Source organism: Platalea leucorodia (assembly GCF_965183815.1).
Source record: "Platalea leucorodia genome assembly, chromosome: 3".
Taxonomy (NCBI): Eukaryota; Metazoa; Chordata; class Aves; order Pelecaniformes; family Threskiornithidae; genus Platalea; species Platalea leucorodia.
Window position 1 is genome coordinate 81,614,005 of NC_138825.1, and position 15,399 is coordinate 81,629,403.

General features: G+C 40.1%; 1 protein-coding gene across 7 annotated transcripts in view; it reads left to right on the forward strand.

Moving 5' to 3' along the window:
• The first annotated feature begins 5,171 nt into the window (after positions 1–5,171).
• Positions 5,172–15,399, forward strand: part of ASCC3 (activating signal cointegrator 1 complex subunit 3) — a 284,668-nt gene continuing 274,440 nt past the window's right edge. For 5 of the 7 annotated variants that reach the window (XM_082307043.1, XM_082307047.1, XM_082307049.1 and 2 more), the window contains exon 1: positions 5,172–5,214. The gene's annotated coding sequence lies outside the window, so the exon portion shown is untranslated. Of the gene's footprint in view, positions 5,215–6,955; positions 7,038–15,203; positions 15,262–15,399 lie in introns of those variants that run through there. The other 2 variants (XM_082307044.1, XM_082307045.1) reach the window with 2 other exon arrangements.

Consider the following 15,399-nt stretch of genomic DNA (forward strand, 5'->3'; position numbering starts at 1 on the left):
TTAAAAGGCAAGTGAAAGGTCATAGTTTTCTGAAAGAAAAAAAAAGTGAAATAATAATGCATTCCTTATTCAACTGTTATATATGGAAAGTCATTCATGATGAGATTATTAACTCCATTAGCATTAAAAAAATTGTAGCAGTGGAAACTACTAGGAAATTTAGAACTGTTTAAGCTTAGGCTCAACAACTGAAAGAAAACTTGTCCCCTACCACTCCAGAATCCTGTTAAATTATGAGAATGTGTGATATGTTTCTATACTTTTTATCCATACCTGTGAAGCAATTAATGCTGTTGCACTTTTAAATAAATTTAAGAAATTACAGATAATCATAAATGGAGACTGATAAGAAACCTATTTTCCATTCTAGCTACATTGATATTCGCCAGCACAGAAAGAATATCACACTGATTAATTAACCTGAAAACCCTGGACAAAATAGAAGGTTGCTCTGAAAAATCACTATGTTAAAGAAGAGCAACTGGGCATTAAACCTAGGTACATTCATATCCAGTAGAAGATAATATGAATAGATTGAAGTCAGAAAGCAATGCAGAAGAACCAGTAATAATGGAGATGATATATCTCCTTTATGTAGCCTGCATTACATTAAAAAAGGCTCAGGTCTCCAAGAACAAATTTGAATCACGAATTTTTATGCAGCAGTGGCTACATATTTTCTTATGCATGTCTTCTTCAGCAGTATTTTCTTATGATACACTGCATATTAAGTTTCAAGAACTTGCAGACCACTTACAATATCTGTGCAACTTTTAAAGAAAGCATTAAAAGCCACGGGAACAAGATGACTGTAAAGAATCATAGCTCATTTGAATGACAGCATCTCCGACGCACTGACTTTTGCTAGCATTGCAGTTGTGGCCATGCACAATATGATTACTTTGTAATCATGGGCAATAGAGATTTTGGATGTTTTCTGAGGAAGCTGCATTATCCTCACATAATAACATTGATTTAAAATTCTTCTCCCAGTGTTGGTAACAGTGGCATCTGCAGAGAGCAGTTTAGTTTTGAATGCTTGATACTCTCATCACAGCAGAGATCAACAGTGAGTCAATGATGTCTGTCAGGTTCGTCTTCAACAGAGGCTGAATTTGGTGAATTTTTTTGAACACAGTGATTTAATAAATTTTCTGTTGTCAAAGTAAAGACAAGGTAATTCTAATTACTAGTCCATTTCTTTTCTGAAGTACACTTCAAGTAACTGTAAAATTCATGGTTCACATATTAGCATTAGTTTTTAAGTTGTTAAAAAGAAAGAAAAAAGTCAATTCAATAGCCCATCAATTACAATGCATTTGCAGATAATTCAAGTGTCACCAGCTGGCAGTACTCACAGTGACCATAAACTAGGGATCAGGTCTTGTAAGTACCCACTGTTCTCCATGTGAAAAACCCTTGTTTAACCCTGAATGCAATATTGCTTGGTTAAGAAACACGTAAAATGAGAAATACAGTAGTGAATTCACTCACATAAACTTGCATGCTATTTAGCAACCTAAAATCAGATAGATACATTTCTTGCTTCCCAGATTCTACAATTTTGGGCCTGCTTCACTGAACCCTTTTCCTAAAATTTGACTTAGAACTCACATGGCTATGCTGGAAGGATTTGATGCAAAAGACAGGAAGAGACTTTTTTACACCTTTTTATTGGACCTGCAAGAGGCATAACAGTCAAACAAAGGACAAGATATAGCGTACTGCAGATTTAGATATTAAAGAATATTGAAGTGCTGTGAAAGATCTGGCATATATATACATATATATATGTACACTATACAACAGAGGATGATGTAAGGTGTGGACATCAAACAAATGATGTCAGAAAAAATAATAAGAAATTTTTTTTTTTCCTTAGGAGCAAACTCCTCTTAAGTTCATCTCATAATTTACATTTCTGTCCATCTTAGTCCATAAATAGAGTGAAATTGTATTCACCTTGTGTATCTCCTTTTAGCTAACTTTAGACATTACATTAATATATACACATCTACATGTAAACTGGTCATTTTATGCTCCCTTTACTGATAATGGAGAAGCACTGGCACTCTTACAGTATGATTCATCTGATTTTAGGGTGAGATGGACACCCTAAACTGTGTGCTTCCACTGATTCTTAAGCAAATGCAGAAGATGAGCACAGACATACATTTCTGTATAGCAGGAATGTAAAATTTTTAAGACAAAGTCCTCTTTATGAATATTTTTTTTATCACTTTTATACATCATATGTGTTCCAAAAAAAAATTAGTATATACTGAAGAAAATTAGATTTTTTTTCCTTAGGTAAGTCTATGTTAAGTCACCTGCATTTGATAAAATTAATTCCATGCAATGTCTGGCATTTCTGGTCCACTAAAAATCTAGCAAATAATATCTTTACTGTAAAACATCACCTTACACATACATTCAGTATTAATACAACTGAGGACATAGGCCACTTAGTTAAAAAACTTGCTTCAAAAATGATTTAAAATTTGGAACAGTAGTAGGTTAGTATGTACAACCATTTGTGTGTTTAAGGTCTTTGAAAGCTGGGCCATAGTAAGGCTGTCGTATATTCTTAATGTCTGCTGGGAAGTGAATGTCAAAATAACCTGAAGAGCTACAAAAATGTAAAGTTTCAACATTTTCCAAGACGAGGAAACAAATGCAACCCAGTACATGTGATTTTTTTCATTAGCAGAAGACCTCTGGCTTTGTATTGACCTGACAATGCAGGGTCTCAGAATTTGTCTTGGCTTGTCTCAGGCTGAGTTGGTTTTAGCTTCCTTTAACAGTTGCCTAGTGGCCAAGTGGCTACGGCATGGTGTGTTCTATCTCAAGCTCAGTCAATACCACACACGGTAGTGGTCTGACAAAGCGAGGCCGTCAGTTTGCACAAAATGATAGCCATTTCTGTCAACTGAGGCTGGGAAGGCTGTAGGGCAACTCTCAGACTTGAGCTGGGAGCCAATGATAAGGAAGCAGGTTGCGTTAAGAAAACATATAAAAACAAACACAATCGGGTTACAAGATGGGAGGAAGAAAGCAGGAACATTGTGCTCCTCCTGGCAAAAAGAAGAAACCCCCCAACAGGAACATTATCCTGAGGGAAGACCTCATGATGCTGACATCTTGTAAGCCCCTCCTGCACTCTCCTTGAGAGCGACAGACAGGTCCCTCAGGATCCAGCGGAACATTTGAAAGGTGACCATAACGCAAAAGAAAACGGTAGATACTAGGAAGATTTTAGCTGCATTATAAAAGAAAGACTTTTCTCGAAGAGATAACTTGGACTGTTAGACTGTTAAAGCATTAATTGGGCTGAAAGGCAATTCTTGGTCCTAAATATGGCAAGTTCTCTTTTGCCCATAAACAAGATTTTGAGTGCAACACAGACAAAGCTACAAAGCCTGTGAGCTTATGAGATCCATGGCCTTGCAAAGCCAAGTTATTCCTTGCAAAGCCTAGCTTTGTAGAATTCATACTGAATGTCTCTTAAAAAAAACTCTTCATTATTAAGTATCCCTGTATTGCTGTTTATCTATTAGAAAACATTCTAATTATACTAATTTTTGTCTACAAATGGAAGTATACACATTGCCTCAGTATTGCCTCAGTCTCTCCTCTATGATAAGAAAAAAAGTCTTGGTTTGGTTAGGCTGGAAACTTACTTTTATGTGAGGTACATGTTTCAAGAATTCAGGAAGGAAGGGTAGAACTGTAGTATTTGTTAAGTGACAGCTTTGACTCACAAGTCTGTAATGGAATTTCCTCCTGCCTTAAGGGAAGCAATTGCCAATGACTAGTCCTTACTCTCCATTAAAAATTTGTGCTCAGAAAGAATATAAAAACATTCCTTAGAAAGTGAAGAATAATTTTAATTACTTTTTATTTTTTAATTACATTTAACTTTGCCTGACAGATCCATGCACTAGAAATATAAAAAGACTGTATTTACAAAACATTCACATTCGCTTTGAGAATATGGTTATAAAATTATGCTACAAAAATTGAAATCCTGAGGTATCTAGCATCAAGTTACAGGAGCCTAATTATAGTACTTACTCTTTGCTAGTCCACTACGAAGATTTTTAGTAACATGATGACTGAATAGAAGTGGCAAAAGTTCAGGATTTCCAGTGTGTAGACTAGTCAAACACTCTAAGGATAAGTGGTCTAGAAACACAACCGGTTCCACGTGATTATCTACCAAACCCAAGATACACATGCTTTATGATTCCTCTAAACTGTGTATGTTTCCTTCTTTTTAGCAAGGGATGGAATATGTTACTGTTTTCCTGGGAGTGCGTTTTTGAACATCTCCAACCGTACAAATATACGGACAGGCCCATACATGCATGAGTGCTAGCCTTCGTTTGTATGAGCAGAATACTTGCTAGAATTGCAGAGATGAAAGCAGTTCTGTGATCTGAGAAGACAGTGCTGTTACATGCTTTGCAAGACAGAGCACAAGACAACACACTTGAGAAGGCAGAGGTCAGAAATAAATCATCTGAATGCTAGCAGTTTTCCACTTGGACGCCTCTTAGAGTCCAGATGTATTTGCGTACAGACACCCAAGCACTCTAGAGAGAGCATTTTTTTCCTCGCAACTTGGTTTTGTCCTAAAATTATCAGACATTGCTCATTCTTCTTTCCCCCTCTCTCCGCACAACTTGGTCTTTAGCGTCATTTTACTGCGGACAAGCCGGTGAGGAGCATTGAGGGCTGGAAGCCAGGGAAACCCACGGCCGCGACAGCCGAGGCACTGACGCGGGAGCAGAAATGCTGCCGGCAGCTGCACCCACGGCGTACTTGATCACGCAGGGAAGGACCGGTGCGGGCGGGCGCAGCTGGCGGCGCAGCAGCCGCCCGACCTCGGCCAGACGCGTTTTTCTACACAGAAAAGGCAGCGGACGCCGCTAGCGCGGGAGGGGAGGAGTGGAGGTGCGGCCTGTAGCCAGGGTAGGCCTGTGCACGGCGCCGGCTTTCCGCGGTGCGGAGAAGCAAGGAGGAGGGCGGGGGGCAGAGGCACGACGGTGGAGAGCCCGGCGAGGCAGATGTGCGGGCCGGGCCGGGGGACAGCGATGGGCACGGCGGCTCACAGCCCGCGCCACGCTGCTCCTCGCTCCGCCTGCTCACTTTACGGCATTGTCGCGCCGCGCCGGCTCTTTGCGGCAGCGGAACCGGCAGGCCGGAAGGCAGGTGCGCGGCGGGCTCGGGCGGGCGGGGTTCGGGCGGCTGCGTGAGGCGGGCGGGCGGCGTGGGGGGCTGCTGGCGGCGGCGGCCTCGGCCTCGGCGGCGGGCAGCGGGCCTCGGTGGCGGCCGGAGCTCGCCGCGCTCCCGCAGACGGGGCGAACGTTGCTCTCCGCCGCGGCTGGTGCGGGCCGAGCCGTGGCCTGGCCCCCTCGGTGAGGAGTGGGACCGCCCGGCCTGGCCTGCCCCGGCGGCGATGCGCGTCCTCCCGCCGGTGCGCGGGCTTCTGCCTGCCGCCCTTGGGGGAGGGAGGGCGAGCGGAGGGGGCCGCGCCGGGCGGCCGGCGGGGCCCAGCTGTTCGGGGCAGCGAGGCCGCTGACCGGTGCCAGGCCTTGCCTCCCCCCCGGCCCGCCTCCCGGCGGGGGCCCGGCGGCGGGGCCAGCCGCGGCGGGCGGGCAGGGTGCCCTGGGCCGGCAGCGGGGCCGGGGCCTGCCGCCTGCACGCGTGTGCCCGAGCCCCAGCGCGCACCTCGGCGGGTGACAGGATCGCTAATAAAGGCCGGGTGCCGTTGTGCTGGCGTTCTGTTTCTGGTCTTGGCCTCAGTGTGTTTATTGAAGCAGGCGTAACAGGATGGTTGCCAGGGGGAAACGGCACAGGTGTTGAATGGGCCTGGATACTTTCAGTACTTACTGCTGGTATTAATAAATGTAGAGAACTAGAAATGAAGAGTGAAAAACCAGCACGTTATCACGTGGAGTATTTTTCCCTTTCGTGTACTACTTGCTTCATTTTGGTTGGTACTGGTAATCTGAGAGCTTCGCTGTAAAACGCGTGATCATGTCTAGCGTCCTGAGGCGTACCCTTCAGGTGCTTCAGGAGAGAGTGTATGGTGCTGGAATTCAAATACCTTTATTTAAAAGCTTTTATGAGTTCTGAATTTAGATTTTGTTGGTTTTAATATACTGACATTTTTATAGACCCTTTTCAATCTTTAGGCTTTTTAAAGGATTGACTGTGAAATAGTACTATTGAAATGAAACCAGTAATCTTCACTTTTGCAGAGAAGAGATCTGATAGTTAAGCTTAGTTATTGTCTTGAGGATAGACTTTAGTCAGTGAGTAGAAAAGATATTAGAAGTTCCAGAGAAGATGCAACAAGGGTTACGTATGTCCACATGGTAGGTTGCAGAGATAAATCCTTAGGAGGAAGAAAACCAAACCAACCATCAGTTCAGGTGCAAGCTGGCGTTCATCTGAAGACCATATTAATTATATCAGTGGGGTGCTGAGTCTAAGTAAACACCCATTGCTTTTCAGCAGGTGCCGTAATAAAATACTTTTCGTTTGGATCTGACTTGCTTTTGGCCGTGACAGAGTAAACTTGCTTCATCCTGGAATTAGGTGTGTAGATATTTGGAGGAACTCTTCCCATTTATATCGGAACACTGACCAACTCCCAGCTAGGGCCTTTATGTATTGTATAAATTAGTTTAAATATTAGACCTGCTCAGTTTTCTCTTAAGGCTAGCTTGGCCTTTGGAAGAGGTGAGATCACTAGTTCCATTGAATCAGAGAGAAGGTAAGAAATTGTCAAATGACAATATTTTGTTCTGGCAGTTCTGTGTTCGTGGAGCTTTGTTTGAAGCCAAACCTGAAGTGATACTTAGGTAGGTTTTCTGTTTTTAAAATTAAGAGGAGCGTGCATTGCTCTTTTTCACCCCTTTGTTTTCTTGTTCCTTCCTTTCTGCAGCAGACATGCATGTATTGGAAATATATCAACATGTTTCTCCTCCCAATAACCTATCCAGCCTGAGTTTGTTGTATCTTTCCTAGTAAGTAATGTCTTTTACATTGCTGGTCATTTTTGTTATCCTCCAGTGCATCCTTCTAAACTGGTGTCTTTCTAGAGACAGGGTGTGCAACAAAGACAACAGTACTCTAATGGAGTCTGTACTGACTAGTGGAAGGACAGCTTTGTATATTTTAAGGCCTCTCTCTTGTCTTCAAATATTAATGTTTCCTGTCTTTCCATGTTTCCAGCATGACAAATGACATGATTGTCACATGCTGTAGTCTGTAGATGTGTTTCTGCAAAACTGCAAGTAATGTGTTGTTTCATGGCATCCTCTTTTTAGGGTTTCTTACTCTTGTTTTAATGTAATATGTTTTACTATGCGGGTTGGATATGGTTCTTTGAAGATAATTGTAAATTGTAATTTGGCCCCTAAAATAGTTGCAGTCCCTTGCATCTCAGTATCATTTACAGATTTAGTGAGTGTAGTCTTAATTCTATTGTCAGGAAGAACATTTAGAGTTGAAAAATCTTTTTTTATGGACTTAATAGAAAATTCATCCTTCGTAAAGTACCAATGTGTATTTCTTCAAGTTCTTGTTAAACTACAACTCTTTCTCTGAAAAAAGTTATCCTTCATAAATACTGAACTGTGCTCAGGCTGGTCCATGTTCTTCCTGTGTGTTTCATTCCTCTTCTCTTACATAGTCATAGGAGCTGCTATGGGGGTGGGGAGATGGTTGGGGGAAGGAAAGGCATGTGTTGTCTTTTGCTGGATAATTATAACGTAAAGTTTATTTGGAAGCTGTTAAATGTGTGATTAATTCTAGCTCATATTAGTGTTTTCAGTAACGAACAGGTTTCTTTTTCGCCCTACAAAATTTCCTGGAAGTCCTAATTACTCCAAATAACAGCTTAATATTTTCCTGTTAAATTGTTTTTATTAACAATTGTCGAATTTGGTGTTGAGCACTTTCCAGCCTATGCATTTTTTCAAACTGAATTATGCTTTAATGTTTGGAGAAAAGAAAAAACAAAATCTACTCTCTAGTTTGGACTAACTTATCTAATGAAAACAGTTTAACAAATGACCTATTTGTAGTTGGATGTTTGTTAGAAATATGATAGCTGATGTGTGAACTAAAAAGAGAAGGAAACAAGGGTTGGACCCACAAGCAGGTTTAGAGACATTAGGCTCCTAAATCCCAAATTGTAATCCTCAGCATCTCTGTTGTCATCTCACCCTGTAGCTCTGTTTTCAAACAAAATATTTGTCTACTGTCTCTCTCCTGTAGTGGCCAGTACCAGGTGCTTAGGCAATGTACTGGAAAAAAAAAAAATTGGAAAACAAATACAGCGATGCTTTCCCTTTTGTATTACCTTTCAGTAGTCAGTGATTTAAATAACTGATGATCTGCCTCTAAGCTATTGAGTTCAGTAACTACCAAGGTATCTGACTTCCATTAATTCATCTAATTCTTTTTTGCGCATGCTTGAACTTCCAGTCTTTTTGGCATCTTGTGGCAATGAATTCCCAGATTAATTATATTCTACATAGGAAAGGCGTTCCATTTGGTATTGTTTTCGCCTTAGTATTGAAACATTTATCATGTATCTCCTTATTCTTACATTATGAACAGTAGTCAGTCATTCTGTATTTACCCAGTCTTGCTTTTTAAACACCTCATCACATCACAGAAATAAGCAATTTCATGTTTACTGCAAGCACAGTCCCTATGGGAATCTGCAGTAAGGGGATTCTTTGTGCTCATCTCTCTCTGAGGAATTTGATCGCCTCTGTTTGCACAAAGCAATGCAAGTACGTTTTTGTACTGGGTTTAGGAGTTAACTTTCATCATAGCTGTAGTGCTTTAGATTTGTAGCTAAAACAGTGTTGATAACACCCCCAGTGTTTTGGCTGTTGCTGAGCGGTGCTAGCGTAGCATCAAGGCTTTCTTTTTCCCACCTGCCTGCCCAGCGAGTAGGCTGGGAGTGAGCAAGAGGGGACACAGCTGGGACAGCTGACCTGAACTGGCCAAAGGGATATTCCGTACTATGTGTTGTCATGCTCAGAAATAAAAACTGAGGTAGAGGAAAGGGGTTTTTTGCTTCCAAGGTGTCTGTTGTTTGGAGATTGGTGGGGCGTTGGGTCAGCCTGTGGGATGTGGTGGGTGATTTCCTTTCCTTCACTTGTGGGTTTTTTTCCTTTCCTTCCTCTATTAACCTGTCTATCTCTCAACATGTAAGTTTTCTTACTTTTGTTCTTTCTATTTTCTCCCCTGTCCCACTGTGATGGGGCGTGAACAAGCAGCTGTGTGGCTGCTTGGCTGCTGGCCAGGGTCAACCTATACCCAACGCTTTCTGCAGACACCTAAAAATGTGATTGAAGGAAGAAGTAGCAGTGCGCTCTGGTTCTGTGGTAGCAGTGCTCATTGAATTAACCAGTGGTGTGAAAGCTGCCTATGCCCTGTGTTCCTTGAGGTTATTCTAGTCATTTGGTATAGAATATTCCTCTTGAAGTTGTACACAACTTTGTATAGTTTATTGAAAATCCATTAGGCTAAGGAGAAACCAAGAAAGACTTAATTAGGGTACAGTGGCTATGATGGACTGCTTAGGCATTTACCAGTTTGTCCTTGCTGAAAGAGCAGTTGGTGTTTTCTGTGTTTTGTTCAGTACATTCATGTGTAGACTAGAGTTTGGTGGCTGGCCTCTAGCTGAGCGCATCTCTGAGATGTGAATTAAAACTCGTGTTCTTTTTCTGGCTTGTGAAATCTTGTTGATCCTAGAGAAGAGTATCATTAACAGGAAGGTGGAGAATGTTTTACCTAACTGGTATTTTAGGGAGGGAAAAGTTGCTAGCTCTCCCCTTTTGTTGTATGCTGAGTTTAGGGTCGTAGCTTAGGGGTATGGATTATACAGCTCCCTAGACTTTTCCATCATTCGTTCTATGGCATGTATTTATTCTGAGTCATCTGTTACTCTTGCTTGCCCAAAGGCATGTTGGAAGTTTGGCCTGAAAAATAAACTGAATCTGATATTATAGGCCTGAATCTTAATCATAAGCTGGTCATACAGTAAGACTAGATGATTATGGAATAATAGGTTGGTGATTGAAACACTTATCAGGTGATTTCTGGCATAACCTTCAGTTTTCCAGTTGTAAATCGGATTCTGAGGAGGTTGTGAGAATAAGTAGATGAGTTTGTACAGTAGTGACTTACTTGCATGTGTTCAAATATTTCTTAAAACATAGACAGAAACGTTTATAAATATATCAATAACTCCTTTCTTTGAAACTGGCGAAGACTACTGAACTGAGTTGCTTAGTGAGTCTGTATTTGGAAACTGGATTCTGATTAATTTGTTCAAGAAATGTGAAGGTATTATTCTTAGCTGCTGCTACAAAGGGGAACAATTTATCCTCTCCTTGAAAGATTGGGGAAGAGTAAAGTGGGTCTCTGAAAGTCCTCTCTTCCATTTCTTTCAAGGAATTTATTATTTATGGTGAGTTGACCCCGGCCAGCAGCCGAACGCCCACCCACCCTCTCACTCATTCCCTTCTGCTCTGAGACGGGGAGAAAATAGGAGATGTACAACAGTTGCTTGGGAAGACAAACACCATAAACATGGATGTCTCGCCTCCTTGCTTCACCTTTCCCTGAGTTTTTACTACTGAGCATGACGTTGCATGGTATAGAGCTGTGTTGCCTCTGAAGCATGAATATAAATCGAATGCTTGGTTATATAATTTTCTTGTTAGTGTAGCATTTTTGTTTATGGGGAGTCTTTAAAAGTCAATTCTATAAATCTGAACAGTTTGTTTATCTGCCGTGCTAAATGCTCATGATACTTGTTCAAAGGCTTTGAACTGTTAAATAGGAGAATCTTGACTAATATGTGCATATTTCTTAGCTTACAATACAATTTTTCTAAAACATGTTTTAAGAAATTGTACATACATTCTAACAGAATATGACTACATTTCCAAAAATGTAACCATTTAAAAAATTGCACAACTGGAAGAAATCCTGATCATAATGTCCTGATGAGAGATTTCATTGATGTCAGTCAGAAGGCTTCCCGTACTTAAATAATCTCAATTGCCTCGAGTGTTCACGGATGTTACTAACTAGAGAGCTTTCCTCAAACTCTGTCGTGACTTTCTGACTCCTTCCCTACTCAAAAACTATGACAGGTTTCAAACAAGGTACTGAATAGTAGAAAAAGGGTAAGGACATTTTTTAGAAAATATTACAAACATTAATATGAAAATTAAATGAATGCAATAAACCCAAATGTTGCTAAATATAGCAAACTCTTAAAATTACACAATACACTTGCATTATTTTAATGAAATGGATGCATTTGCGTGGACAATGACAACTGGTTGTTCTTATTTCTATGTAATGGGTCATTTTCTACATATGTCTGTATTATTTATTGCAGCCATTGATAAAAATTCTGATTCTCGCAAAAGTTGCCGGAAATAGGATGAGCTTATTTATAGCTGGTAGTTTTGGGAACCTTCCATTTAGTGATAGCCGAAGTTGGCTAGAACCCTTGTTTCTTTTGAAGGGCAGCTCCATATTTTTAGTACATGACAATTAAATTAGTTTTCTTGTAGAAAACTGTAGAATCTACAGCTTCTTTCTTAAGTGGCCTAAAACTCTGCATATTTCTGTTCTGAAAAATAATTCTGTAGTTTATTAAGTACTTGCAGATTTTTTTGTTTCAGATTGCCAGCATTACCTGTATTATTACCAGTTTTATTGATGAAATTGCTGAACACAAAAAAAATTAATATTTTCTCTAAATGAGAAATCCTGCTTCAGTGCTTTCATAGAACAATTGTTCTTTAAGACTAAATGTGAATCTTGCCTTAGGTTGTACTGTGCTTATGCAGCTACTGTGCATCGTCTGCTAGATGCAGTGATTTTATTAACCGTAAGTAATTACTAAAGAAGTCCTCAAGATGGACTCTTGATGTTTGGTAAGACAGTTAATTCAGAACTGACATCCTGTCTTTCCGGGTGACGTGAGCATTGCCAATGACTTTTCTGTGAAAAAGATTTTGATGAATTTTGTTATCCAATTCTGCTGATGCTGATGACATCTGCCATTTTACTTACAAGTCAGTGCAATTTTTGGACATAGTTTTTGATGATGAATTCAGCAGAGTATAAAATAGTAATGTCATAAAGTACCAGAGACTGTTATTTAGCCAATTAATGAATCCTTGATTCTGATTTTGGCAGTGCTAATAACAACACAACTCATCCAGTCAATATTACAACTTCAAAAAGACATTCTCCCATGGTGAACTTGGCTATTGTCGTATGAATCTCGGAAATATATTTTCCAAGTCTATAAGAGTTTTGCCAGTGATATAGCTGGACTTGTGCACATACATAGAAGACTTCACTTTCTTTTCTTTCAGATCAGTTTGTAAAAATCACTTGTGACGCCATACATATATATGCAACAATGTGGTTGACTAGAGGTGTTACAGAGTGTTTGCTGCTTTGGGTTCCTAAGGCTACTGGTACTGCCTCCCGTGTTCGTACAGGGGTGCATTAGCTGCATGGCCACGCAGTCCCTAGGTCTGGGAGGAAGCTTCATGCTTCAGGGACGCTTATATTACATGTCCTGTTTATTGTCTCTTATGAACGCAGTAGTCTTAAAAATAATGGCAACTGATATAAAATGTGTGCCTCATATGCCTGTTACAAAACTATTTTCTAGACTTTACCATAATACTTTTTTTATTTTGGCGCTACCCTGTTTCGAAAACTTTCCCAAAATTATTTCAGGAATCTTACAGGATGGGTTAATGAGAAGTAAGTGAGCAATCATACTTGTACAACCTCTCCTTTGTGACTTAAGTAATAGTGTACAGGCAGGGTATTAAAGACTAGTGTACCTGGCTGAGTCTTTTGTTTTATTGCATTTGAGATCCTTCTTAAATGCTAAAATAGGTTATGTTTTTCTCAAAAGGGAGGGTTTGTGCTTCCTTCAAAAGCATTTGGGGGAGATGCTCCAGATTCAGAATGATTCAGTTCCAACCTTGAGGCCTACTGAAGCCATATTTTGAAGGAAATCGGAGCTAATTATGAAGGATAATAATAGTATTGAGTGGATAATAAGCATCCAGTTATTTATAACTGGGAGATAATGCAGTATTAGAGGCATTTGTTTCATGTCTGTAAATCTGATAAGTGATTCAGGTGCTTGAACACACACCTGTTGCCAATTTAAAAACCTCACAGAATTACACCTTGTATCCAGCTACTGTTTCAGAGGATGTGGACATTTCATAGGACCTGTGTCACATCTACTGGTCCATGCAAATATCTTTGATATTACAAAGGGTCTCAAATGCCATTAGGCACTGTGCTTACAGACTAAATCTCTTCCAGGTGCCTGCCATAAGGGAAGCTTGAATCTTCCTGCACGATTCAGGCACAGGTATTCAGAAATGTTTTCACATTTTTGGTGTTCTATCCAAAATCTGGTTTTGGAGAGAAAAATGTCAGTGCATGTGCCTAAATGTCCTGAAGGAAATGGGCTCTAAGCTTTATGTGGTACATCTCTGTCTATAAGCATAGTAGTGTCTGCTTACGGCTGTGTTGTAAACATAACCACAGTAGACAAGTGAGGTACTCTCATATTAAATTACATAGGTGTGAGTCCATAGAGTTCTTGGGGGCAATATTCAGAATGTGAATTTTCCTGTACAGATTCCCTGGTAACATGACTGGAATGCGTGTTGGGGATCAAGATGAGAATAGCAGACCTTCTAACAAACAATTTGTCAAATTTATTCTGTAATGGAGCTGAAGACTTTGTTTCTGCTTTCCAGTCTTGTTTCCAGTTGTTTAGGAGCTCGACCTTATACCTGGCTAAAAGTAGCCTTTACGTTCATTACTTTTTAAGACTAATCTAGGCAAGGTAGGCAAACTTTGGGAGTATGTGTAGGGTTTGTATCTGCAATTATGCTGTAGGGACTAGGACTAGAAACAGATGGTTTCCCCTACCACCACCTCCTAAGGTTCAAGGTCAGGTGTGAGTGCTGAGTTTTTGGGAATAGTTTCCTCCAGCAGGCATGGACGGATGCTGTTTTCACAAGAAGCAGTGGCAAAAAGACATTCCTCATCCCTCAGTTTGAAGTGGTCAAATGCTCCAGACTGTCCCAAGGTGTATCTCTAGGACTGAATATTGTAGTTTTGTAAGAGTGGAGATGGAAGGGAGGGAGCATTGGAGAGGAGAAAAATCAAGCATATTCTGTTTCTTGAGCACAGTTTTCAGTCAAATTCACTGCTAATGAACAGAAGCTGTATGGTATCTTTACTATTTCTGTAGCATCTGCTGAAGATTTATTATTTAAATAAAGTTACATTTGTCCCTTCTCTTAAGCAAACCCATGCTAGTCAAGCTTGATTTGAAATATAAAAAAAATTAGCTATTTCCTTCTATGGAGAATTCGAAAGCAGAATTAACTAAATCATGAATAAGATGTACCTACCGTGAACAGTATGACTTAGGTATCCTAATTGTAGTATTAGATACACAGTTTTCTATTTTGCACTTTCAGGTATGCATCTGTTAAATAAATATCTCCTTCTGGTCTTACTCATTTTATGCTGCTGAAGAAGCTGGCAGGTGAAGTAGAATTGCTTTCCTTCTGGTAGTCCCATTTCGCTTGAAGAGTCCTTTGGACTTTGTTTTCTTCTGTGTACCGAACATAAGAAACATTTCGCAAAAGAAAAAGAAGAACCTGGTCTTAGTTGTACACCAAGCTCATGAGCCAAGTGTAATTTATCTTATCTTTTGAAAGCTAATTATTCAGTTAACTTTACTTGCTTCCTGAGCTTCGAATATCCCAACAGTAAGCTTCTGTTATATGCATTGCTATTTCAGTTAATTAAAGGTATTTTGTGTTATCCAAAAGTGACTTTCTTATTATAGCTTTATTATTTTAAAAAGTTAATGAAGATAAGTCATATTGTTGCCCTGCCAAAGTAGAGGTCCAGTTTACTAACTTCAGTGGCATTAATCTGAGTTGTTATCTCTTCTCCTCATGGGATGTTACTAGCTAATTCCAAAAAGATGGTTGGATTTTCACCATATGTCATAGTTGTCTATGTCCGCGCACAGCTGTGTGTTATCCATGAGAGATGGACCTGACTGCACACTGAAGCTGATACTATTCTTGATAATTCCTCACGTTAATCTGCCTTGGTTGCATAAAGGTGCTTGCACAGGTTTGTATAGATAGTATTTAACAAATCTTTCTAGAAGAGCTGTAATGTGATGATTTTTACCTCTTGCACAATTAAGTTACACTTAAATGCTTCTTGTATAATACCATTATTTATATCTTTGCAAGACCATTTTTCAAT